Source organism: Tursiops truncatus, chromosome 12 (genome assembly GCF_011762595.2).
Source record: "Tursiops truncatus isolate mTurTru1 chromosome 12, mTurTru1.mat.Y, whole genome shotgun sequence".
NCBI lineage: Eukaryota > Metazoa > Chordata > Mammalia > Artiodactyla > Delphinidae > Tursiops > Tursiops truncatus.
In genome coordinates this window covers 59,820,097-59,847,223 of record NC_047045.1, presented here as the reverse complement: position 1 = coordinate 59,847,223, position 27,127 = coordinate 59,820,097, and positions in this window count along the sequence as shown.

The following is a 27,127-nucleotide window of genomic DNA, read 5'->3' as shown; positions in this document are numbered from 1 at the left end:
ACCAGACATTTCCAAAATGACTCAGTGAGATTCTATATTTTAATAATTTTCTTTAGTGGGTGTTTTGGTCAATATCAATAGAACAACTTTACCTTTGTGTTTCATAATTTTAGTATAACATCTGTTCTAAATCTATGAAAAAAGTTGTATGGATTATAAATTTGTCTTTTTAAAATTTATTTTGGTATCATATATATAACTTATGAGATAAACTTTAATTACCCCCACTAACATGCTAGAACCACTCAGAAATCCTCGTGTGTTTGTGTGCATGTGTGTGTGTTTGTTCTTCAAATTATTACTGTGAAGAATGTTTCCAATCAACCTATCCAAAATATGAATTGAACCTCAAAATTATTTGGATTGATGTATATGGACAGAGGTTTATGTCCCTTTTTTTGGTAATGGCAGCAAACTGTCAGTGATAGATGAGCTGTAAAGTCCATGACTGATGCCTTCAGATGCTTACACAGAGTGTGGTCTCTTCACTGCCTCCATGGTGTAGACATACAGCATTCTGCACAGAGATTTATCCAGAAAGACTATTTCCTATGTTTCTCCTCAGGAGGCTGTCTAATGGTCTCCTGAAATACTGATGAGATCTTTCTTACACAAGCTGGTTTATTCTCTAGATTACTGGCTCTCTAACTGTGGTCACAAAATCCGGTAGGTGAAAACCATTGCAAGGAGAGTGTGTAAATATAGTTTCTAATAAAGTCAAGCGTTGGTGATTGAATGAATGAACAATATGTTTTGCACCTTTATGCAATGTCAGTTTCCCATATAAGGACCCAAGAGAGGGGGTGAATAGTTGGAGTATAGAGGATTTTTAGGATAGTGAAAAAACTCTATAAGATACTATAGTGATAGATGTATGTCATTATCCATTTGTCCAAACCCATAGATTGTACAGCGTCAAGAGTGAACCCTTGTGAGAACTAGCAACTTTGGGTAATAATTATGTGTCAATGTAGGCTCATTGATTGTAACAAATGCTGATAATGGGGAAGATGTTGATAATGGGGGAAGCTATCCACTTGTGGGGAAAGGAGGTATATGGCAAATCTCTGTACCTTTCTCTCAATTTTGCTATGAACCTAAAACTGCTCTAAAAACTTTTTTAAAAATAAAAAACTCAAGAGGCAGAGGAAGAATACTGATGAACTCTGATCACTTTCATGGCATTAAAGTGTACTTTACTATTTACTCATGCGTAGAAATATATAGAGTCAGTATTGTAGAGCTGGACCCCGAGCACTTCCCCCACAGCTGAGAGAAAATGTCAAGTACAAACAGGTTATTTGTTCTTTTTTGCATTTGAAAATAAGACCTGAGTTGGGAAGCTCTGGGATAGCCTCTTGCTATTCTGCGGGGCTGTTTTGCATAGATTCATTAGCTATGGGAACAGCCAAGGTCCTCCAGCGAGAAAGGGGAAATGGGGCTCAGTGAGCCCGTTCAGTAAAAAAGGAAAATCCAAGTTTAAATCAGCCTGAAGGTTAATAGAGAAAAGAATTACATAAATGCATTCCTTTTCCCCAAGGCTAGGCTACTGTCAGCAGAAGATGATTGAGTTAGCAAAGGCATTTCCCCTTTTCTTCTAAAAACTTCAGCCTCGAGAATTCCACCCCTGCATACTGCTCCCTCTCGTCACTCACCCTGCCGCCCCATCACACCCTTTAAAGAGAGCATCTAAGTCTGCCAACTGTGTGAACCTCCCCGGTGAACTATGACAGGTTTCTCATCACAAACACACAGCATGATAGGGGAAATTGTTGAAATTGCTTTAAATGGTTTAAAATAGCCATTCCATTGTATTGGTGGGGAAGGAAAATGGGAATTGCAAACAGACCAGTAATCATGCTCTGCTTGCATCTATAAAAAACGGTGCTGACAACTTATGCAGACTTTAGTTTTTATTGTTCCACTTTAATATTTTCAGAACAACTGCTCTGTATCTCATAGTTGGTGATCAATGCAAGGGGACCACAGAAGAAAGTATCCTTCTGAAGGAATGAATGACCACACTATTATATATGTCAAATATTTGACTCTTGTTTAATGACCCAAGAATTTTTATATAATATAGATACTATAGATTTATTTTATTACTTTTCAATACTTAGTGAAAATGACATCATATATTTTAAAGCTTTTAGATTTATTTCTGTAACAGGTTTTAGAAATTGTCTGGGTGACTTTCTAATAAAGATCCCATTGTCCTACTACTAATTTTCAAGCTTCTATCATTGGCTGGAACAGTGTTAGAACTTCTATTACATCCTTAATGTTCTATTTCATTATTACTTTTTGCTCCATTACTAATACTCACAAATAGGATTTTATCACATGGAAAAACCATCTGGTGTGCTCTAGACCGTGAGATCCAGGAGACTTGTGCTACCTGAAAAGGACTTGATTCATCTAGCATCGCTCATTTAAAATATTTTCTTTGGTTTGTCTAGTGCTTGTTTTAAATACATGAGTGCCCCAGGTTAAGATTTATTATGCCCGTTAGTATTGCTCTGTTGAAACTGTAGGATGCATTCTACCAAGTATCTACAATTTATGATGATAAGTTCAAAGTTTTATAATTATTGTAGTAATTTCCAACTCATTCACTTGTCATTTTTTATTTCCAGACCTTCCCACAGAAATTTTCAAAATTAAAAAGGCTCTTTTCCAACTTGCTCTTTGTTCAAAAGTTAATAATTTTAGCTTTGGTAAAGCAAAAGTCGGCCTTCAAATATATCAGCCATTTTTCCTATTTAGCATATTAAGGATGGGTTAACAAACCTCAAAGAGACTGGAAAAATGACAGAAACACTGGAATGGTTGACTTCTGGGGGTCATTTTTCCAGAATGTACTCTTTTGTACTAATATTTTAGATTCAAAGGATGAAAGTGTTAGAAGCTTTCATCTAAGATAGTTTTGAAATCCCAGTTAAGAAGAGCTTGCTAGATCACATGGGGGAATGGAGCTCAGCCTTTCTATCCCGATTTATCCTCTCATGGAGTGAAAGTTACTGCAGTTAAGATGTGCTATCTGAGCAGCATTGCCATGCATAACATCTGCATGGGTATCCTGGTCTTCTACCATTGCCTATGATGCCGCCCCACTGGACCATTTTTACAGCCAGTACTATGACTTCACAGAGGTGGCCATGCACTGGTCTTTGGATTCAATAGAGCACTTTGTCTCGGTTTTTCAAAGATGTGTCTCTTCCTGACTAATGAAATTGTCTCTTGTTAAAAGAATTTAAAAGTTGTGATCAACTGACAATTAGAACATGGCATAGATATTTTCGAGAAATTATTTGATTCTTACCATAGCAAATTACTAGGTTTCCAAAAAACCTCACGGTTTTCCTAAAATAGTTGTGTGTTCCACTGAAAACTTTCATGCAGGTGACTTGTCTTTAAGTAATTCTAATATCTATCTTTCAAACTTTCCTTACCAGTGATGTGCTTCCTCCAAATAAAACATTATTATATATCTCAATATATCAATAAAAAGACAAAGTGAAGTTTCTTATTAAAGTGGAGACAGGGATTCAGAGCCCCATCAGCTTAGCCCTTTTGCTATTTGACATGGTTTCTGAGGCAGCTCCAAGGAGTCCTAAGGCTCTGAAAAGCAAAGCTTGAAAATCATTCTTCAAAGTCCTTATTCTCAGTCTGTTAGCTATAGATGTTGTGAATAGGATTAAGGCACATACATTTTCATGTTAATCAACATCAAGTAGCGGAAGTAACATCTGCATTTTTCACTCTAGACCTAACCCCAGAAATCTATCTAAATCCAATTCTCAAGCAAATTGCGTCACCTTGCAAAGCTTTAGTTTCCTCCTCTGAAACTCACGAGTAATCGTCTACCCTGCACGACGATTGCTGAGATGAATGCAACAACATACGAAGACCCTCAATAAATATAGCCACCATTTCTTTCCTGCCTTTGGTAAGCAGGTTTTTCAAACAACTATTTTGTAGATCACCTATAAAACTCTTGCTATTACATACGCTCACCACACTGCTTCTCACCACACCATGAAATCTCATCTGAATCAGAGAACTATTGCTCTAATACAGCTTTTATAGTGGAACACTGGCCTCTTTTCACTGAAATGTCTAGAATAATGTTTACGGTCAGGTTTGGTATGTTGTCAACCTATTTATCATCTTCTGCATAGCTGTCCTCTTTTACAGCTGCCACCATCTTGTTTCCCATTTGGTGTTCTTACCCTGTAAAGCAGGGTAGTGTCTCCAACAACCATTCAGATCCCTTTGACTAATGATGACCAAAAAGAATCAGAGATTACTTAAGTACAACAAAGAGGAAATTTACTTACTTTAGAAATTTGTGAGGGGGCATCTTATAAGGATACGGTAAAATTGCTTATCGCTGCCATCACAGTCTCCACAATATTTTGTAAATTGTGTTGCGCCTTTGTGGAATCTCAGCTATGCAGCCACAGAATCATCAAGAGGTCATCTCCAAGGTGCTGAGAAACCAGTAAAACTGCCCTTCTAGTTGAGTTAACGTTATTATTTACTTTGCTTAAGACATTGAAGAGACTAGTATGGTGAGAGGCCAAATGAGAAGTACCCTGATACAAAAAGTCTTAAACCCCAATTCACAAAATCACTCATACACTCCTGTGAAACACCTTGCAGTATGATTTTAAGTGACTAAGTTCCTATTTAGTGCCTTTGAGCAGGAAAGGAACCTGGAATAGTGGTCATCTGGTTTAGTTATCACACCTGAGAGTAAAATTGCATAGGATTTTTTTTTTTTGCAGTATGCGGGCCCCCCACTGTCGTGGCCTCTCCTGTTGCGGAGCACAGGCTCTGGACGTGCAGGCTCAGCGGCCATGACTCACGGGCCCAGACGCTCCGCGGCATGTGGGATCCTCCCGGACCGGGGCACGAACCCGTGTCCCCTGCATCGGCAGGCGGACTCCCAACCACTGCACCACCAGGGAAGCCCTTGCATAGGATTTTAAGACACATACTCAGTGTTGAGTACTGGTTCTTAGTCCACTTTGTCAGCCCGACAGAATTTTTTAGAAGTATTAGTAATATTTGTTTCAACTTATTAACATGCAAAGAATGTTTACCTTCATTTCCATTTGAGAGTAAAATATATTCAGCTTTATCTTAGTTGAATGCTAGATGAAATTACACAGTGTTTAGTGATAGGTTACTGAAGAAAAACTTGACTGTCAAATCTGAGGGATTTTCAGAAAGTCACTTCTGAAACTTTTCTTCAGGTTCTGGCCCTAGGAATGAGTCCTCTGGCCACTCAACTGAGCTTCCTCAATTATATTGTTTTTTTCGTTTTCTTGATTTTACAGCTAGTCCTTGTTTTCTTAGATGAGGTGAGAACTTCCTTCTGAGACTCTCAAAGATTCCTCCCCAGACTCTGAACCATCTTGATAATCTTTTTCAAGATTCTTTATTCTTTTTGGAATACTACAATGTTCTAGTTTCTTTCATTCATTTTCTCTAATTTGATTTTCTTTTCCCAAAGTCATACCTCTGATTATAGGTGGTGCAGCTCAGTTTCTATACTAAACCAGCATCTGTAACCAGCCTGAGCAACTGTCATCCCAAAGCCTGCTGCTCTCTGTCACTCTGTTTCTCTCTGACCACACCTCACTTCTACCTACATTTGTTACTCTTGTTGGACCTTCCAATATGTTCTTATTTCTAGTCTGAAAGCCATCTAGATGACACATCTATATCATATCATGGGACACATCAGAAATTCAATAATTATTCACCCTTCAAGTTCTCAGTTTCATCACCTTCCCTTGATTCTTCCTGGTAATCAATTCAAGTACCATTCAGGAGGGTGGTCTTCTGAAAATTATAATAACAGTTTTATAGCACCAAGATATCACAAGCAGACAATGAAGAAAAACCACTGTAATTTCCCACAAGGGAAAAGGAGAGTTTTTCCATTAAATTCTTACCATAAGCTGGCATTTCTAAAAATGTTCAAATATTTGAATAAAAGTTTTTATGTTTTAACCTTCTGGAAAGCAGTAAAGTCACCACAAGATTTATTACACTTTTTGTTCAATTTGGTAGTCTTGGATGTGCGCGCCACACCTTCATGAGTTTTGTCTGTGATGTATATTCTGGTATAAAAATACTGTTTATAGATCCAGAGTTTGTTTTTATATAGGCTACCAAAATGTGTAAAACACCGTGCAGGTATCAAATATTGTTATTACTAAAGCAAATATGATCAGACACTTCTTTCGTGGAACATAGCAGCAAAAGAAAAATTTCCTAAAGTCAAATACAGCTTGTCACTGATAGAATCTTCTAAGTTAATTAGTGATCTTTTATCTCTGAGTTTGAGTAACTTGAAGAATACATAAGCCTAAGTATTACATTTATGTTGATTTAGTGATCTTATGTCTCCAAGCTTGAGTAACTTGGAGAATACAGAGATATATAGGCTTAGTGTTAGATTTATTTAGAGATGAACTCTAATTAGAAAGAATTTTCTTGAGTGGGTTTTCCATTTTCATTTTCGTATCTGTTATCAGCTGTGGTGACTGGCCAGAAAAAAAAAACATAACAATAATTAAACCAAGTTGTCCATACTGCCAGAGTTGAGTCTTTCGTGTTTTGGGAGGGAGAGGTGAGGAATAAAAGATGGAAGAGAAAAAGCAGTGTTAGTTTCCTCAAGGGGAATTAAATTCAAACACAGTAGGACAAATTAATTGCTTAATTACTTGTTACACTTTTGAACTCTTCTATAATGTGTCTATTGTCATTCTAACTTGAATCTCATGTGCACTATTACCACCAGTCAGGGCACACTCCTGTAATTTGTTAGTCATCTTTTGAAAAAGTTTCCTCTGTGCGAGACTATGTCTTTCCTCCTCACAAGACGGATTGTAGATATTTAAGGGGGCGTGTTTCTGAAAAAGGAAAAGATGTTATCTGTTGAATATAAATATGGGGTCTAAAGTATATTTTTCATGTAATAGAAATCTATTAGAGTTATTTGGTTATGTTTTCTAGGGGATCCGAAAGTTTCAGCTTTGTATCTAATAAAATTCAACAAATCTCAAAGAAAAATAAAAATTAGATCCTGAATAAAGTATGGTATGCTTAGGAAAATCTCTGTGGTCAATGATACGCAGTAAGATGATGTATCATCAGCCCTATCTCTCCTAGCAGGAAAGCTTTTGGTGACTGTTGTAGGATTATTTAAAGTATATTTTTCATATCGCAAAATATTAAAGAGACAGCTTTTCAAAAGCATATTGTTTATATCATGCAGAAATCTATGTCCATTGGGTCCAGCAGAACATTGAAATACGTGCTTCAGAAAGTACTTAAACGCTACTAACCTCTGGCTCTGCTGGTAGAAAACCCAACCAGTGCACTGATGGTTGAATCAAGTTTCAACAGCATAGATTTTAGAGGAGGAAGAACCGGCTGCACAGAATAGTGTTCATAATCTTGCAGGCTGAAACCCAGCGCCTCTTCAGCAACTCCTAATATCTGGCAACAGTTAGTTATGATTATTTACCTGGCCATAATGTGCAGGAATCGTATCATAAATAATTCAATGATACACTGGACTATACAATATTTACATAACAAATTTAAATCAGAAGTTGCCAAATAATTATTAGGCCCTTACTGTTTGTAAAACACTGGATGAGTAGCTGGAAATGCAAAATTGCATATATGAGTCTATTTCCAAAAGAGACCGTATTTTGACTAAAGGACCAATGGAAAAAAATTTTCAGTCTTTTATGGTTTTCATAAAACAAAAATTAGCATAAAAAAACGGAAAACAGGGACTTCCATTGCTTTCTTTGCACTATTGCTCGGGACAGTTCTCTTTAAAGGAAGACTCCTGAAGTCATCTTGTTTGGTTCTGTCTCATTTGTGGTTCACCCCTCGCAATCTTACTGCAACCCAATCTCAATTAAGTCTTGATTCTATGCTTGTCGTGCCCATCCCCCCATATGAAGTGATGCTTTGGACAGTCCCTGTGATTCTGGATGCTCTCTAACCAGTCACCAATCCAGCCCAATCCTACACCTAGCTCTATTTCCTTAATGTAGACAAGACCAGAATTCTCAGCCTCCCTGCTCACATGGGAGGTTCATTTGGACAACTTGTTTCATCTCACACACCAACAGTGTTCAATAATTGGTTATTGGATAAAGAGATGAATATGATAATATCTAAATTTTATGGTATTTCTATTCCAGCTTTAATTGACTGTGTTTCTTCCTGAGTTTCGAATTTCTACAGTGAGATATTTCGTATTTTCCTTTTTGTTTTTATTTATTTACTGTAAAATGACTTATTACCTCATAGTAAAAGATGACTATGCATATAAGAATGGATGCTAAGAAGTTTTTTTAAATTAATTGCTTAATGGCTGCATTGTGTCTTCTTTGCTGCACATGGGCTTTCTGTTGTTCCGGTGAATGGGGGCTACTCTTCGTTGCAGTGTGCGGGTTTCTCATTGCGGTGGCTTCTCTTGTTGCGGAGTCTGGGCCCTAGGTGCGTGGGCTTCAGTAGTTGTGGCTCGCGGGCTCCAGAGCGTGGTCTCATATGTTATGGTGCACGGGCTTAGTTGCCCCGCGGTACGTGGGATCCTCCCGGAACAGGGATCGAACCCGTGTGCCCTGTGTTGGCAGGTGGATTCTTAACCACTGCGCCACCAGGTAAGTCTGCTGAGAAGTTTTTTACACTGTGGAAATTATCTAAGTCTAGAGGAGCCGATGGTCCTGAAACTCTATTGTTTACTCCTGAGACCATTTCCTTCAGCCTTTGAATTGAAATGTTGCTGCCCTGACCCTCTGGCTGTATCCAAACCTGGGTTTCCTGGTGCTGTGCATGTTGATGTTCTGTGGGTGTGAAGTCTCAAGCTAGCACTATTATGTGATTTACCACATTGGATCTCAGCTTGGTTCATGTTTTGAATGCAGTGTGGAGGGCAGAGATAGTAATGTGCTATGCTTATAACAGACATTGTCTGCTGTATGAATGAGACTGTACACAGAAAACTTAGAAGAACTGATTTCTGTTTACTTGTTATGTAACTTCATCCCCTTTTTCATATCTTTGTATGTTTTAAATTTATCTAAAGCTTATAGTGCATGACAACAACTCACAGAGGTTTTCCTGGAAGTCTTACTTAGCATAACCATTTAGACTCTTCAGTATGTCATCCAAAACAGAAAATTGCTTCTTTCTTCCCAGAAACTAAACAGTAACAAATCATTCCCTATGTAAAAAAACTGGATTTTACTCACTTTCCTCCTTACTCCTCAGATGTGGAGGACTTTTTATTTTCATGTTTAATTCATAATATTTTGGGTAAGATCACACATTCTGAAATTCATGAGGTTGAAACTCAGTCAATTTCTATGCTTAGCTCTTAAAAAATTTACTTGAATCCAACCTTGTACCCCACAAACTTCCAGTCTACCCTTTAATGCACAAATAAGGTATATTTCAGGACTTGTTGCATTGACAGAATTTTATGGTGAATAACATTGGCCATGCACTGTTGAAATGAACATTTTTCCCGTTAGTATATTATGTAATAGGCTACAACCTCAGAGTGAACATCTGTACTATGGAAACACCATGCGTACAAATTTGAGTTCGAGTAATGTTAAATCTATGTTCTCCAAAGTCATAGTCTCTTTCATAATAAATGACATACAAATGTAAACTTTATTATGTACCTAACAGCTACAAATCTATTATTATTTTGACCCTACAATAAAATTTCCTTATGACAATGCCATTATTTTAAGTGTGTAATATATCCAGTATGCTGAGGGTCAAAGAGCAGGCTGCCTCATTTGTTCTCTCTTTTTCGCGTTTTTTGGACAATTATTTCCTTCCCTCTGTTAGCTTTGGGTTTGATTTGCTTTTCTTTTTCTAGTTCTTTAAGGTGTAAAGTTAGATTATTGATTTGAGATCTTTCCTATTTTTTTCATATGGGCATTTATAGCTATCAGTTTCCCTCTGATCACTGCTTTTGCTGCATCACGTAAGTTTTGGTATGTCACGTTTTCATTCATCTCAAAGCATTTTCTAATTTCCCTTGTGATTTCTTCTTTGACCCATTAGTTGTTTAAGAGTATGTTATTCAATTTCCACATATATGTGAATTTTCTAGAGTTCCTTCTGTTACTGATTCCTAGTTTCACTCCACTGTAGTTAGAGAAGATACTTTGTATGGTTTAAATCTTTATAAATTTATTGGGACTTGTTTTGTGGCCTAACATATGCTGTGTCACTCCACCCAACAACAGTATAATACACATTCTTCTCAAGTGCACCATGTGCACTTGAGAAGAATGTGCATTATACTGTTGTTGGGTGGAGTGTTCTATTTATGTCTGTTAGGTTGGAATATTATTTTTGACAAAGGTTCAAAAGCAATTCAGTGGAAAAGGGAAAATATTTTCAACAAATAGTGCTGGGCAATTAGATATCCATATAAAAAAACCAAAAATTCAAAACACTTCTGTCCACATCTGGCACAATATACAAATATTAACTCAAAATGAATCACACACAAAAATATAAAACCTAAAACTATAAACTTGTAGAAAAACAGTAGGAGCAAATCTTTGCGACCTTGGGTTAGGCAATCATTTTTTAGAATTGACACCAAAAGCATGGTTCATAAAAGAACACATTGAAGAAATCGACTTCATAAAAATTTAAAACATCTACTCTTCACAAAAGAAGATATATACTGGGAGAAAGTATTTGAAAATCATATATATGATAAAGAACTTGTATTCAGAATATATAAGAAACTCTAAAAGTATAATAAGGAAACAAAAATACTAATTAAAAAACAGGCAAAAGATTTGAATAGACACTTCATCAAAGAAGTTATATAAGTAGCAAACAAACACAAAAATATACTCAATATCAGTAAGGTAGTCATTAGGGAAATACATATTTAAACCACAGCGATTAGCACTACATACTTCTTTAAATTGCTAAAACTTAGAAGTCTTACCACACCAAGTGTTGGTAAGGACATGGAGGGACTGGAATTCTCATACACTATTGACACAAGTGTAAAATAGCACAGTTACACTGGAAAACTATTTGACATGTTTTAAAAAGTTAAACATGACCTATCATATCATCTAGCCATTCCATGTCTAATTATTTACACAAGACCATAAAAACATATGTTCTTACAAAGACCTATGCATGAATATCTGTAGCACCTTTATTTGTAACAGCCCAAAACAGGAAACAACCTACATGTTCATCAATAGTCAAATGGATAAACAAATTGTGGTATGTTTGTATAATGAAATACTACTCAGTAATAAAAGGGAATGAACCACTGATATATAGAGCACTGACAAATCTAAAAATAATTATGTGGAGTGAAGGAAGCCAGACAAAATGAGTACATGTTATTTGATTCCATTCATGTAAAATTCTAGGAAACATTAATCTATACTGACAGAAAGATCAGTTGTTTGTTGGACTCCTGGATTTGGTTGTGGGAGAGAGGAGGAGAAAGGGCTGATAAAAGGGCTCAAGGGAACTTTCTGGAGTGATGGATACGTTCACTACCTTGATTGTGGTTATGGATATATATATATAATATATATATTATATATATATAAATATATAATTATATATATTTATATAATATATATTTAATCATATATGGATATATATTATATATATTATATATATATAATTCCATGCAAAAAATAGTTTATTGTATGTCAATAAAACCTCAACAAAGGTGTTTAAAAAATAATAAAACAAATGGGATCATGTCACTTCTCTGGTTAAAATTCTTCAGAGCCTCCATAGCCCAAGATAGAAGCCAGCTCCCTGGAATGGCATATAATATTTGTTATGATAGAGTCTCCTGTAATTCCTCCACATACATCTTGTGTTCCTACCATAGAAAAACTTGGAGTTCCCCCAAGAAACTATAATTTTTTGAACCTCCTCATTGGGAAAACTGTTTTTTGCTTGGTTTAAAGCTTCTACTTCTTTCACACGTCAGGCAGACACCTGCTTATCCCGTTAAGACTCAGTTCAATTACTTTTGTTGAGTCTTCTCTCCAATTCACTAAGGAGCTAGGTTCTGCCTCTTCTGTAATCCCATTACACCCTGTACAAACCACTGTGATTATACTCTTGATGGGTTGAAATTATTTGTTTATCTTTTAATCTCTTTTCCATTAGATCGTGAGTTCTTGTGGGACTCTGCTTTATTTGACTTTCTCCTCAACAGGTAGTAGAATTCAAAAAAATTTTGTTAAATAAATGTATGATCTCATAACCAATAAGGTAAAAACGTAAATTATATAAAATGATGGTACACAAAAGCCAACTACTGTTACTGTCCTGAATAGATCCTGAGGATAAAAATCATCCCAGGAGCCATCAAAGCATCTTGCCCAGAAGGAAGAAACAAGTTTACATCATCCTTTCCATCAATAAATTATTCCATAGTCTCTATCATCTAGATCTGTATCTCTCTCTGAACTCAGTGAGATCTTGATGTTCATACATCTCAATTTTCCTAGTTCTCACATTACTGAAGTTAAAACAGTTATTTGATTATAATATTGCCAGTGTTTTTAGATGGGAAATAAATCTATAAAACTGTTAATAAAGGCATAAAACTGACTTAAAAGCAACTTTCTACTCTTGCAGTAATAGTATAATTAAGTTTTAATTCATTTTGTCATGTTTTCTTTGGGTAATCTTAAAACAACACAATGCTTTAAAAATATTTCCTGCTTCCTGGTTTTTCCACTTTGATTTTATATAATGGTTGCTCTTTCTTAATTAAAAAGGCTGCTGGAGGATAAAGGGGTGGTAATACAATCAGGCCAAACTTTTTCAAATTTCTTTCTTTATTGCCTTCTACCTTAATGAAAACGTTCTCACACTAAGCCATAGTGATATAAAGAACAACATAGCATTGCATTTCGCATTATAATCTAAATCAAAGAAAACAATTTTGTTGCTCTCTAAGGAACCTGAAGGCAAGTCTATAATTTTTAACATTTGGATTTGACACAGAAATATCATTCTTACAATTAAATTTGCTAATAATTTCATTATAAATATTTTCACCTATTGAATCATGTGAGCACGTCACCTTCTCTTCAATTAAAAGGCCAAATGACTGGTGACTGGGAAAATTCAGAAGGGACAAAGTTACAAGACCAGCTTCAGAAGACAGACTCCTAATCCAATTGATTATGCCTCAGAGAGTCTGTGAGTTCCTTTTCCATAGCTTAGCAATTCTTGTCTGCTCAGCTTTAAATAACTATGAAATCCAGACCGGTGGAACTACTCCAATCTGTGGACAGTGTGATTAATTCAGAGCACTTTGGCACAGTAACAAAGTCAAGTGGTTCTCACTGTGAGAAATTCTCAACTTATTTCATGGATAAGATAGAACAGATTTGGAAGTACACTGCTTCTATGGGAATAGCATTAGTGACACATGGTAAGGGAGGGTCTGGAAAAGCACTACCATTGCTGCTGGTTTATCATAGAGTTTCACCAAGGGCTTTGAGGTCTTGAGGAATTATAGCCAACCAATGAGGGAATAAAGACTTGAAGTTCATTATACCGGGGAAAGGTGACTCATTAATCAAGCACCAATGTTGACCCAGTTATTCACTATATAGTGAGCATCTATTACATGCAGGGTGCTGCTAGGCATTCAGAGTACAGTGAGAAAGACACTGAGAGGCCTATTTTTAGTCTGAGAGAATGTTTCTCGAGGCGTGATTCTAGAACGGTCTTCAGCAGAGCTGCCTATGTGTATGTCAATAACCTAGGCACCATCCAAGTTATTGAATAAGAATTTTGGGTAGTTTGGCCTGGAAATATGAAGTTTAACTATTTTCCCAGAATTTTTTTTTTTTTTTTTGCGGTACGCGGGCCTCTCACTGTTGTGGCCTCTCCTGTTGGGGAGCACAGGCTCCGGACGCGCAGGCCCAGCGGCCATGGTTCACGGGCCCAGCCGCTCCGTGCCATGTGGGATCTTCCCGGACCGGGGCACGAACCCACGTCCCCTGCATCGGCAGGCGGACTCTCAACCACTGCGCCACCAGGGAAGCCCCCCAGCAATTTTTATGTATGCTAAAGTGTGAGGACCACTGCTCTTGAGTTTCCATTCAATGAAGAAAAAACTGACAAGCTACAATGATACATGGCATAATTTGATTTCTGTAACGAGAGAGTTAGAAACTGCTATTTAGATTTTTAAAAGGGGGGAGAGTATGACTGGCAATAAGAATCTGAAAATATCTAAGAAAGAAGGAATGTTTGAGACAGACTTCCTAGGATAACATGCAGCATTTCTATAGTTGACATTTGAAGGAGTCATGCTCTAGAGGAAGGGAAAACATCTGTAAAAGCAGAGTGTGTTCATGAAATACTGAACTTTGATTAGTATTTCTCAACCTTCACATTATAATACCTGGGAGCTTTTAAAAATGCTGATGCTCAGGCTCAGACCTCAAAATTCTTATTCTATTTGTCTCTTGCAAGGCTTTGACATCAACTTTTAAAAATTTTTTAATTTTATTATTATTATTTGAAGTATTTTTTAAAAAGGAAAATCAAGAAGATGAGGTGTTTGGCAAGGGGAAAAAGGTGGGTCTAGTGAGCAAAGAAATGATAAATTTTAATTTGAGAGATTATTAGAATATTCAGGTGATTAGTTCTGGAGTTCTGGAAAGAAGCTAGAGCAGGTGGTGTTGACTTGAAAGGGGTTTTTCAAAACTTTGAGTATGGACGAAGAGAAAAATGCAATTAGGATTTAGAGAGGCAGGAGGAGAAACAGACATAGAAGTGTTTAGAAGTATAGCAGAAGAATCAAGACATAATCACCAAAGTGAAGGGAGGAAAGAGTTTTGAGAGAATTTGGGTGATTATTACAATGACCAGCTCTAATAATAATTCTCAATCTTAGCTTCACATTAGAATCGCCTGGTAGTTGGGCACGTTTCAGAACCGCTGACTACAGAGAAGTTGAAAAAGATAGGGATAAAGGAAAGCTTCGGAATTGGGTGATTAGGAGATCACTGGTGATTTTTGAAAGAACAGTTTCAATTTAACATTTGGGGTTGAAAGCCAAATAGCAAAAGAGTTAAAGAATGGGAGACAGTAAAAAAGGAACTCTTGTTAGATCACACTGTTTTAGAAGAGCATTTTGAAACAAAACTAAGCCAATTTTTTATACTTTCTCGAAACTAATTTAGAGAAAATAACTATATTCAGAAAATATCACTGAAAAAAATCAAACCAGTCCATGATCTGCTAGGCTTCTGTGACTAATTATCACAGGGGACAGGGCATGGATGAAGCAAGAAGCTTGGGATAATATGTCAAATTTGGGGAATGCCTTTGTTTTTTTATTATTATTTTATAATGGAGAATAGTTGATTTACAATGCTGTTAGTTTCAGGTGTACAGCAAAGTGATTCAATTATACATATACATATATCTACTCTTTTTCAGATTCTTTTCCCATATAGGTTATTACAGAGTATTAAGTAGAGTTCCCTGGGCTATACAGGGAACTTGTTGATTATCTATTTTATATATAGTAGCGTATATATGGTAGGGAATGCCTTTGGATGAAAATGATAGATGGAAATGGTTCCACCATGTCCTCCATGGTGATTCCCCTCTTTCTTCCATATGTATAAAATCTTTTCTCCTTTCCATTTTCTCTCTTTATTCCCTTGTTGCTTTCTTACATAGTGAATCAAAGTAATCAAGTAAGCTGGAGAATTCAAGGCTGAGAAGTAATTTAACTTGAAATATCTTCTACCACTAAGTTTGTCGATTGAAGCATATCTTTCTTATTTCAATGAAATCTTCATTCTGATGCAAAGAAGAGAAAAACATTAAAATTTACCTTTACTTTCTGGCAAATAAATATATAAAATGTATATTTGAAGTTTGGTGCCCTTGCATATTTTGGTGTACTAGGGTCACATCTACACTTTTCTTTCTTTTGTTTTGTCTTTTATGCTTAGACTTAGAACCTGTATAAGTCAGAAAATAATGATTCTTGAATTTAAGTGAAAGTATCATTGATGTTATGGGTGGAAGTTTCATGACTGTTGATGCTTCTAGTATTTAATGACCTTAAATTCTGAATTTACTTCAAACTGCTTCCTCTTTCCTGGTTTGCCTAGAAAGCTTTCATTTCTGTTTTCCTCCTCTTTCTCCTTTTTCCTTAAAAAAATTTTTTTTTCTGGCTTATCCCACCAAAACACCACACATATAACTCTCTTATTCTCAATTTTTCTTCTGTTTTGGCAGTCAGTGATGAGTATTTAAGGGAGAGGGATTAAGGCAACATAAAAATACAACTATCTCCTTTTTTTGAGGAACCTCAATAACATTTTTCACCGTGCCTGCACGACATTACCCCTCCACCAACGTTGTACAAGGTCCAGCCTCTCTAATGCTTGTTATTGATATGTATATATATATATATATATATATATATTAATGATAGCCATCCTAACAGGTGTGAAGTAATACCTCATCATGGTTTTGATTTACATTTTGCTGATGATTAGTGATGTTGTTCCTCTTTTCATATACTTGTTGGCCATTTGTGTGTCTCCTTTGGCGAAATGTCTATTCAAGTAGTTTTCCAATTTAAAAAATCAGGTTATTTATCAAAAAATTTGAAAATAGACATACTATTACACTTCTGAGTGTGTATCCAAAAGAATTGAAATTAGGATCTCAAAAATATATCTCATTCCCATGTTCATGGCAGCTTTATTTACAATAGCCAAGATACAGAAATAAGCAAAGTGTCCACTGACAAATTTATGGATAAAAAAATGTCATATATATTTACGATGGAATATTAAAATTCTGCCAAATGTGACAACATGGATGAACCAGGAAGACATTAGGCTAAGTGAAGTAAGCCAATGACAGAAGGACAAACACTGCATGATTCCATTGAATGAGGGATCTAAGATAGTCCAATTCATAGAAAAAGAGAGTAATATCGTTGGCAGGGGCTGGGGGAGGGGGAAATAGGGAACTGCTCAACAGGCATAAGGTTTCAGTTATACAAGATGGACAAGTTCTAGAGATGTCCTGTAAAACACTGAGCTCGTATTTAACAATATTTCTTATGCACTTAAAATGTGTTGAGGGTAGAATTTATGCTATGCTCTTACCACCACTGAACCAAAAAGCATCAACAGAAAGTAGTGAGAAAAACATCCACATAATCTTATTCAAAACTATATTTTTACCTTACAGTTTTAGTCAAAAGTCGGTAAAAATTTGTTATAGAAATAGCAGCTCTTTCTAGAACAATCTTTTTAGCCTTTATGGCCACCCAGTAGAGCCAGGGATGGGCATATAATCCAATTTGACTCTTTTTCCTTCTCACTTTCTCTCCTCTTTGCATTGTAGATGAGAAAGCACCTATCCTCAGGATTATGTGTAGCAAATCAAAGTATGAAGTGGGCATAAGGGGAGATGAAACATATAGATAAGATAACCATGCTTCCTCTAGAACTGCTTCAGTCACATGAACGAACAAATACTCTTTATTTTTTAGGCCAGTCTGAGTCGAAATTTATGCTATTTGCAACCAAAGCACTCTTCTAGAATAGAAGAAAAATCAACGGACTAGTAGTCCAGAGACTAAGAAAATATTAGCTGAGTGAATGGATTTTCAAATTTTCATTATCTCCCTATGTGAACTTGGGCAAATCACATTATTTTAGTGTTTTTGATTATAAAATAAAATGTTAATGAACATTTTTCTAATATCACTTCCCACTAAAAATAACTATATATTTTCTATGAAGGTAACTGTAAATATTAGCTACCATTATTAACATCAGTTTCATATTTGAAAGATTTTCTTTGCATGTTTCTGATTTTCAATTCTCTTTTTCTCCTTGTTTCATTGAGCATCAGCATTTTACAGCAAATTAAACATGATAAAAGTAATAAGCATTATATTTGTCAGGAAATATATTCCCTATATTTCAACACTCCATTTTTGTATCATTAAAAACACAAGATACTTATAATAAAATTGTTAAACAAGAAGACATTTAATATTAAGTCACAATAGAGATCGTACTGTTTCACTGTGTACTGAAAACTCCAGATCATTGCTTTCTGCAAGTGTATCAAATATATTGCAACATATAACTGTTATATGAGTTGTAGAAATATCAGCTACTTATCAATAACAACTGACTTCTAAGCTTATTGCAACAGTTACAATTTTTTAAATTGTTTTATATTGTATTTCTTTTCTTTTGCTTATATGACAGAAAATTGATGACACTGAAATACTAAAATTATATATAATCGTTGTGTCGTTACCTAACAAAGGTTAAAACTGATAATTCTACTTCAAGGCTTTTGAATGGAAGGTTAATAATTGTACTTTATTCCCTTACTTAGAGAAACCAGTTAACAAGTTATGTAGAGAAAAGAGAATGATAACTTGAATGAGAAGAGTTGAGGAAGAGTTCCTTAAAACTACAACCTATTAGGATTTTACAAATGTCAGAAACAAATTCATCTTGGATAATGTTGAGTATGTGCGAGGGTTTGACAGAGTTTGTAGTAGTTGCTATGAGGTTTAATTTGGAAATTGGTCAGACTCCTTAATGTGGCTGAAGAGGCCATTACTTAAAATGAGATAACAAACACAACTTCCTAAACTCATATTAATTTAAAGATTTCAGGACCCTGCCTAATCTATCAGCAGGAAATGAAAACACTAATTTGAAGAGATATGTGTACCCTTATGTTCACTGCAGCATTATTTACAATAGCCAAGATATGGAAGCTACTTAAGCATCCACGAATAGATGAATGGATAAAGATGTGGTATATATATATGTACAGTAGAATACTGCTCAGCTATAAAAAAGAATGAAATTTTGTCATTTGCAACAATATGGATGGACTTGGAGGGTATTACACTAAGCGCAATAAGTCAGACAGAGAAAGACAAATACTATAAGATTTCGCTTATATGTGGAATCTAAAAAACAAAACAAATGAACAAACAAGACGAAACAGAAACAGACCATAGATACAGAGAACAAGCTAGTGGTTGTCAGAAGGCGGGATGGGGGGTTGGGCGATATAGGTGAAGGGAACTAAAAGTTACAAATGAGTCATGAGGATGTAATGTACAGCATAGGGAATATGGTCAATGATATTGTGATAGCTTTGTATGGTGACAGATGGCTTCTAGACTTAACATAGTGATCGTTTCATAATGTATATAAATGTTGAACCACTATGTTGTACACCTGAAACTAATATAATATTGTATGCCAACTATATTTCAATTAAAAAAAAGATTTCAGGATCCTCTCTATAAGTGTGTGACATCAAATCCTAATATCTGCTCCAATTTTATCTGAACTCTTGTTTTTTCCTTCAAAATGACGACTCTGGTCCAGTTCTTAAATACTGTAATTTGTGGCATTCGAAGACTGTAAATCAACTTGAGACAACTCTGAGCTTTGTTCCTTTTGGGTTACAAGCAGGCTTCTAACATATGATTATATTCAGAGTCAAAACTCTAATAATATTTATCAAGGAATTAAAGAACCACAATAGGGACTTCCCTGGTGGCACAGTGGTTAAGAATCTGCCTGCCAAAGCAGGGGACGCGGGTTCGAGCCCTGGTCCGGGAAGATCCCACATGCCGCGGAGCAACTGAGCCCGCGAGCCACAACTACTGAAGCCCATGCGCCTAGAGCCCGTGCTCCGCAACAAGAGAAGCCACCGCAATGAGAAGCCCGTGCACCTCAACGAAGACCCGCTTGCCGCAACTAGAGAAAGCCGTGCTCAGCAATGAAGATCCAACGCAGCCAAATAAATAAATAAATGTATAAAAAAATAAAAAGAACCACAATAAATAGGTAACTACCAGTCCTCTGTTGTCAAATTCAGTCAGATGGAAGGTGATTACACATGTAGTATAAATAAAAAATGGATGTTTAAAAATCATCAGTTATCTCCTAATATTTGAAATTTTAGTGTGAAATGTCATTCCCCAAATATTATGAGCAGAGAGGCTCAAAAACTATAATAAATGTAGAATATAGCTTTTAAAAGACACAAATAATTCTTTACATCTTGGCAAAAATAAATCATCAGAGAAGCCATGGCTTCAAATGAAGGCTGTGGCCATATGAAATGTTCTTTTCATTGCTTATTCACGGAGAACCTGTTTTCAATTGCTCTGTCCAAGTAACAATTTTTTGGTAATAACATAATGATGTATTCCATTCAGTGATCTTCTTTATGCTTTATGTTCTAATTCCCTAAAGGTAAGGAGAGAGCATCTAGAAGGTATCCTAAGGTCTAACTTACTTAAGTTTTTATTCTTATTTAAGAAACATTACTGCTACACTGGCCAAGGATTACAGTGCAACTAACATAATATCTTCCTAAGCTATTATTCAATTGAGAAATGATATTAAAACTTTAACAATATTACAAGTTCTTAAAACATTTATAAAGAGCCCTATGACAGAATTGCAGCTTGAAGGAGGGAAAAATTACTTAAAATGTTTTTATTTCACCAGAAAATGCAAATTCAGAGGCATTTGCATAATTATGTTAAATGACAGGTTTATACCAGGGCTCTGAAAGAGATGAGAGATTAATTTTGGTGCAGTATGTGCTTAAAAGAGATTTCATCAGGACTCTAGTCAAGGTAGACTCCCCATGTCCCCTGCAACAGTAACTGAATATGGTTTGAAGAATGAAAGGTAGGAAAATTAATCTATGGTGATAGAAGTCAGAATAGTGGTTACTTTTTGCAGAGGGCAATGACTAGAATGGAGCTTGAGTGAGGCTTATGGGTTCAGGTAACGTTGAATAACTTGATCTGGGTACAAATTACATAGGTGTGTTCATTTTGTAAAAATTAATGGAACAATTCATTTAAAACTTGTGTACTTTACTGTATGCTATATTTCAGTAACAAAATTTACCGGAAATATGAAGGTACATTCTAAAAGACAACTGACCTGGATTCTTATAAAAGTCATCAAAAGAAACAAAACAAAACAGAAAACAACCAGTGGCAGTGAATGTATGACTCTTGACTTGATCTCAGATTAAAAGGAAAATAGCTATAAAAGTCTATTGCGGATAATTGGGGATATGTGAATATGGAATGGATAGTAAGTTCTATCATGAAATTATTGCTAAAAATTCTCTTAGGTGTGATACGGTATTGCTATATGGTTCTCAGGAAATGCTAACTGATGTAATTAAAGTGTCAGGATGTCTGCAGCTCACATTCAAATGGTTCAGAAAAAGGTGCATGAGTGTGTGTGTTGTATGTATGTGTGTGAGTGTGATTTTGCATGTGAGTGTGTTTGTGTATGAGGGTATGTGTGAGTTTAACAGTGTGAGAGAGAGAGAACAAATGATAGCAAGTGAGATGAAATTTTAACAATTGCTGAATCCCAGTGTAGAGTATAATTTTCTTTCAACAGTTCAGTATTGTAAAAAAAAAAAATCCAAATAAAAACGTGACTTTAAAAAAAAGGTTAGGAAGAAAAGGGAAAAAATGATCACCTGACCTAAATCTTCAGTCTCGAGCTTCCTGCTGAGCTGTTCTGAGGACCAAGATGAAGCTGCAAGTACGGTAGAAGAATGTGGAAATAATGGGGGCTGAGACGTTGGAAGAGTTATATCCCTACATACAGAGCTCCTGAACACTCACCGTCCTAAATTTTATTTTTATATGGTACACATTTAGAAAATTTAGGAGTGTCCTGGAAAGTTGTAACAGCTGGTCTGCTAGTGTTGGGCCCCGGGGCTGGGGGTGGTTGAATGTCTGAGGAATTCCGAGGCCTCTGAGAGAAGCCTGTTTCAGAGAAAGGCCCCGAACTGCCTGGGGACCCACAGTGTGAGAAACAGACCACTGGACGGGCCCTGACAGATGTTATGAAAGGGTGGTGTTAAGTGCCTTTTTCAGGATATTAAACCAGCATCCTAACTGGCAAAAAAATGAATTGTCACTGACATTATGTCGGCCCATTGGAGACCCTCTCTGCTACTTTCCGTGATCTGGGAACCATTATACATGGTAGATCGATAGGGTCCCGGGCAGGAATTTAAATAATCATTTCTAATAAAACCTATTTTAGACTGTTGGGGCCAGAGGATAGAGACAAGTCACAAAACATAATGTGTTTAAAGCCGCTCTCCCTCCCTTTCTCTCTTCTTTAAAGAGGGGAATAATGGAAGCGAGATCTGGCGATAAGGCACAAAAAAGGCCTTTCGGTCCTGGCCAATCTGCTTAGCTAATGGCTGTAAACTGACACCCCTAATGAAATAAAAATGTCTCAGTTCAAGTGCATAGCTGCACAATTGTGAACAACCCTGAACTCTGGCTGTGATCCTGGTGACGGGTACTAAGTAACGCCCTGACAATTTCCCATGACTCTTCCTGCCTCTCAGCCCCTGCCCATTGACAAGCAAATAAAAGAACCCTGCAGCAAATTAAAGGACGGTAGCATCAGGGATTGAGGCCAGAGAAACAGTGGAGTGTATCATTTTTATCTGTCCCGTCTGCTCGTGACAGTGGACTGCTTGTTTTTCCTGTCGAGTCCTAAGGCCCGGGATGGGTCATTGGCAGGGAGGTTTCTGATGGGCATGGGCTTTTTAAGAAGGTGCAGGTGGGGTAGAGACACAGAGGTGTGTGCAGCCTGGAGGCTATCCCAGCCCCTCATTCTCCTGTTGCTGAGCTCCTCTGAGCTCTGGGGTGCAGACGGCAGGGGGAGGAAAAACCCTGTTCGAATGTGCTAAGACTAGATGGCTGCGGTTAGAATGGTTTCCCCTGGCTCCCCCTCACAGCTTGCAGTTGTCTGATTTCAATCAGTGGCAGTTCCCTCCACATGTCCAGCCATCAATCTTCCGCCGCCCCTGGATGAGTGTGGCACAGCACGGGGCATGTTCCAGTTAAAAAAGAGCCTTTGCCACAGCTTTCCTTCTTCAGCCACTGATAAGTCTGCCTTTGATATTTTTATTAAAAAAGAAAGAAAACACATTGGGAAATAGGTTTCATTTCTTACAGCCCGGACCAGAGCCCCTGAGGTGGAGGCGGATTGAGGCCTGTTGAGGGGGACCCTAGGGAGGGGGGCTGAGGGCTACCTTTGAAATTCCAGCCTTGTGCCAGGTGGGAAAGGAGGGCTCACTCCTGAACAACGCAATCCCTACACTCCGTGAGGGTGCTTCCGTCACAATGATACACAAGGGCATCTTTTCACAAGCAACAAAGCAACGTCACACTCTTCCTCCAAGGAGGAACATGCGTTTTAGGGAGAAACCTGGTTTTGAGAGACAGAATTTGAAAATAAACTGTGATCTCGCCCTTGACCTTTTTGTCATACCCCCGAAGCTTTTGATAGCACCTTTGATAGACTAGCCGAATCTCCTCCTTCACTGCAGGCTCGGCGGCAGGAAGGCAGGCAGTGTGGGAGGTGGTGAGTGTCACTCCCAGGCAGGCTCTCCGGGCCGGCCTCCAGGAGATGCCTGCCCACTGAGTCACCTCCAAGAGACGACACAGTAAACATTCTGTAACCAGGTTCCCGCTGCCTATTTTAAAATAGACTGTTTCAATCTTCTTATCATCAGGGGTCCACCTACCTTCCTGGCAGAGTCATTAGAGAACCTTCTGGAGGTATAGTAAGGTAGCCACCTGATCCCTGCATCTCCACGCCTCTAGCCCTCCGTTTATCTGTAAGGCTAAGGAGAGGTGAGTCTGGGTGAGGGTTCTTCCAATTAGTTATTTTTAATTTTTATTGGAATATAGTTGCTTTACAATGTGTTGTTAGTTTCTGCTGTACAGCAAAGTGAATCAGCTGTACGTATACGTATATCCTCTCTTTTTTGGATTTCCTTCCCATTTAGGTCACCACAGAGCATTGAGTAGAGTTCCCTGTGCTGTACAGCAGGTTCTCATTAGTTATCTATTTTATACATAGTATCAATAGTGTCTATATGTCAATCCCAATCTCTCAATTCATCCCACTCCCCCCTTTCTCCCTTGGTAACCATACATTTGTCCTCTACATCTGTGTCTCTATTTCTGCTCTGTAACAAATAAGATCATCTATACCATTTCTTTTAGATTCCACATATATGCGTTAATATACAATATTTGTTTTTCTCTTTCTGACTTACTTCACTCTGTATAAATGAGGTCAGTCATCCATTGCTAGGAGGGACTTTCAAGATATCAAGCCTTATATCTGGCAACATAAGAATGGAATTTAAAGTAAAAGATGACCTCTCTGCATCCCAGCCTCTCATGCCTAATATTCTTTGGAGGTGGAGGCATAGATGATAAAATCCTCTGCCATCCTTATGGTGTATAGGGCTTCCAGCAGGCTCAAGAGCCTAAGAACATTGTTGGAACATTAGAAAGGAAGAGGGGAGGGTTTCTAAATGGTGCAGTAGTTTGAGATGAACAAATCTGTAGGTCAGGGAACAATTCTATTTTGGAAAATCTTAGAAATAGCAACAAAAAAGCCAGGACTTGAGGAAATGTTACGAACTTCTTTTTAGGCATCTGGTACCGGGTATGCTCCAAATAAGGGTTCAAGGACATGGTGAGCCTTCTGCCCCGTGCAGGACTACAGACAATATTTATGGAAGGTATCCCCATTTCAAAGGACTAATTCATGTTAGAGAAGGGAAGGTGAGTCATAACAGCTCCAAAAGGACATGAAGGATGCAGTCTCTTCATTAAGTACCAGTTAAATGGTTTGTCCGTCTGGTTAAGCCTTTCATCAGAGACTAACTGAATTCACTGACTTCCCCCACTTGCTGGCTTGCCATAGGCCATAAAATTTTACTAGTTCTGAAATTTTAAATTGTTGAATGAATGAATAAAATTGCGGTTTGTGTTGGTAGTGATGATTAGGGTTTCTATGGTTTAGGACATAAAGTCTAGAATAGAATAAAAAAATGATTCATTTACTCAGCAAATCTTTGGGAGAAGTCTGCCATGTGTTAGGCAATGTTCAGTTGGGATAGAGTAGAGAAGAATAAATATTTCATGGAGTTTTTATGCTAGAGGAGGATACAATTATTTATATGATGAGAATGAGTGAGCCAGAGAAACACCTGGGAGAGGAATGTTTTGTGCGTGTGTGAGAAGAAGCAGGCAGCCCGGTGGTGGAGTGACCATCCATCCCAGTTTGCCCATCACTGAGGGGTTCTCAGGACTTGGTACTTTCAGTGCTAAAATAAGGAAAGTCCTGGGCAAACTAGGAAGGATTGACCACTCTCTGTGTTTCTGGACATGTCAAATGAGAAGATGAGTTTGGAGAGTTGGGCATGAGATCATGTGGGCCCCTAGAGGCCATGGTCTGGAGTTAAGTTTATTCAGAGTTTGATGAGAGGCTTTTGTAGGATATCTGTGGGTCCAAGGCTCTTATTCCAGAAACCATTCCTATCGTATAATGACATTGACACTTTAATGATTTATTATTCAGTATTGACTGTATATGGGGTTAGATTAGCAATGTTCTTATGGGTGTTTTCTTTGTAAGGAATTTTGGAAAAGTAAAAAATATACCAAGTTTGGAGTTGGAATGATCCAGCTTTGTAATTTGCTGAAGTTGCTACAAAGGCTTCAGCTACAGAATGGGAAGAAGGAGAGGGACATGGCTTTGGTATGAAGACTTTAATATTGCAGATCTTCATCTCCCGGTGGGATCAAGGGAGGGAAGATTTGTTTTGGGGGGATTAAATTTATTTGTGGGAAAAAAGTTGGTTTGACTTATTGTATAAGGCCTTCATCTATGAGACTTTTATAATGAGAGGGGTTGTATTATTAAATTTTATCAAGTGGCAGGAAATATCAGACACTCTATGTTGGCACTGAGTTACTTAAGTTATGTTGTAATCTGTGCTCGTTGTATAACCCTTTCTGGTGAGTCTGGGTAGACTTAGAGCAGAGCGTAAATCAAGATGGAAAATAGAATGGAAGGTAACAATTGGAGATACTGTGTAATGTTACCTTGGGGGAATATTCGTATCCTGTATTTGCCCCTACCAGAAGCTTCTGGAGGCGACATTAAACAAACATTCATCATAGGCCTTGGGAAGTGAACTGACCATTTCATTGGTCCCCCGTGGCTACACAGTAGTCAAAGACTAGGGGAAAAGCCCCACAATGATGGTGGTGGGACATTCCTGACACCGTTAAATTTGTTTCTCAAGGGAAACAACCTTATCTCTAGTTGAATGCTGGATTGTTAGTTCACAGGCCCATCACCTTTTAAATGAATGCAGGAACTTTCTCCTTATTGGTCTCCCAAACTCCATTCTTGTCCTCCTGGAACCTATTCTCAGGAGAAGGCAGAGTGATCTTTTAAAACAAATAAGTTCATGTCTCACCCTGCTTAAAAGTCTGCCAATAGCATCCCATGATAGCAAGAATAAAATCCAAGCTCTTTCGAGTGGCCTGCAAGGCCTTACCTCTTCCGACCACTGCCTTTTTCTCCAGGCTCATGTTCTAGCACTTTCCTCTGCCCTCAGTCCACTCCAGCCACTCTGGACTTCTTGCTCTTCCTCCAGCTTTTTTCCATTTTGAAGCCTTTATACTTGGTAGTCCCACTTCCTGGAATATTCTTCTCCAAGTCTTTGCTGGACTTATTCTTCCCTGTGAGGTTTGTACCACTTAATGTCACTCCCTTAGAGAGTCCCTTTCTGTCTCCAATATCTAAAAGAGCCACTGCCATCCTGTCACTTTCTATCACCTTAGCCTGCTTTATTTTCTTCATAGCACTGAGGAGCCATCTCTTCACTTATTCAACCAGGATTTGTATAGCTTGAAATCTGGAAAGAAAAAAAAAATCATTTCCTCTCACTCTCTGTAATAATCTCCCTAAAGAACTCTGATTGATGCTGTTTGGGTCATATGCCTAAACTGGGCTAAGTACTTTGCTTAAAGGGATAAAATTATGTGCCTACCCTTGTATTCAGGAAGTATAGTAATGAAATTGATGGCCCCATCATAATCACAGTATGAGGGAGAGGAAGCAGG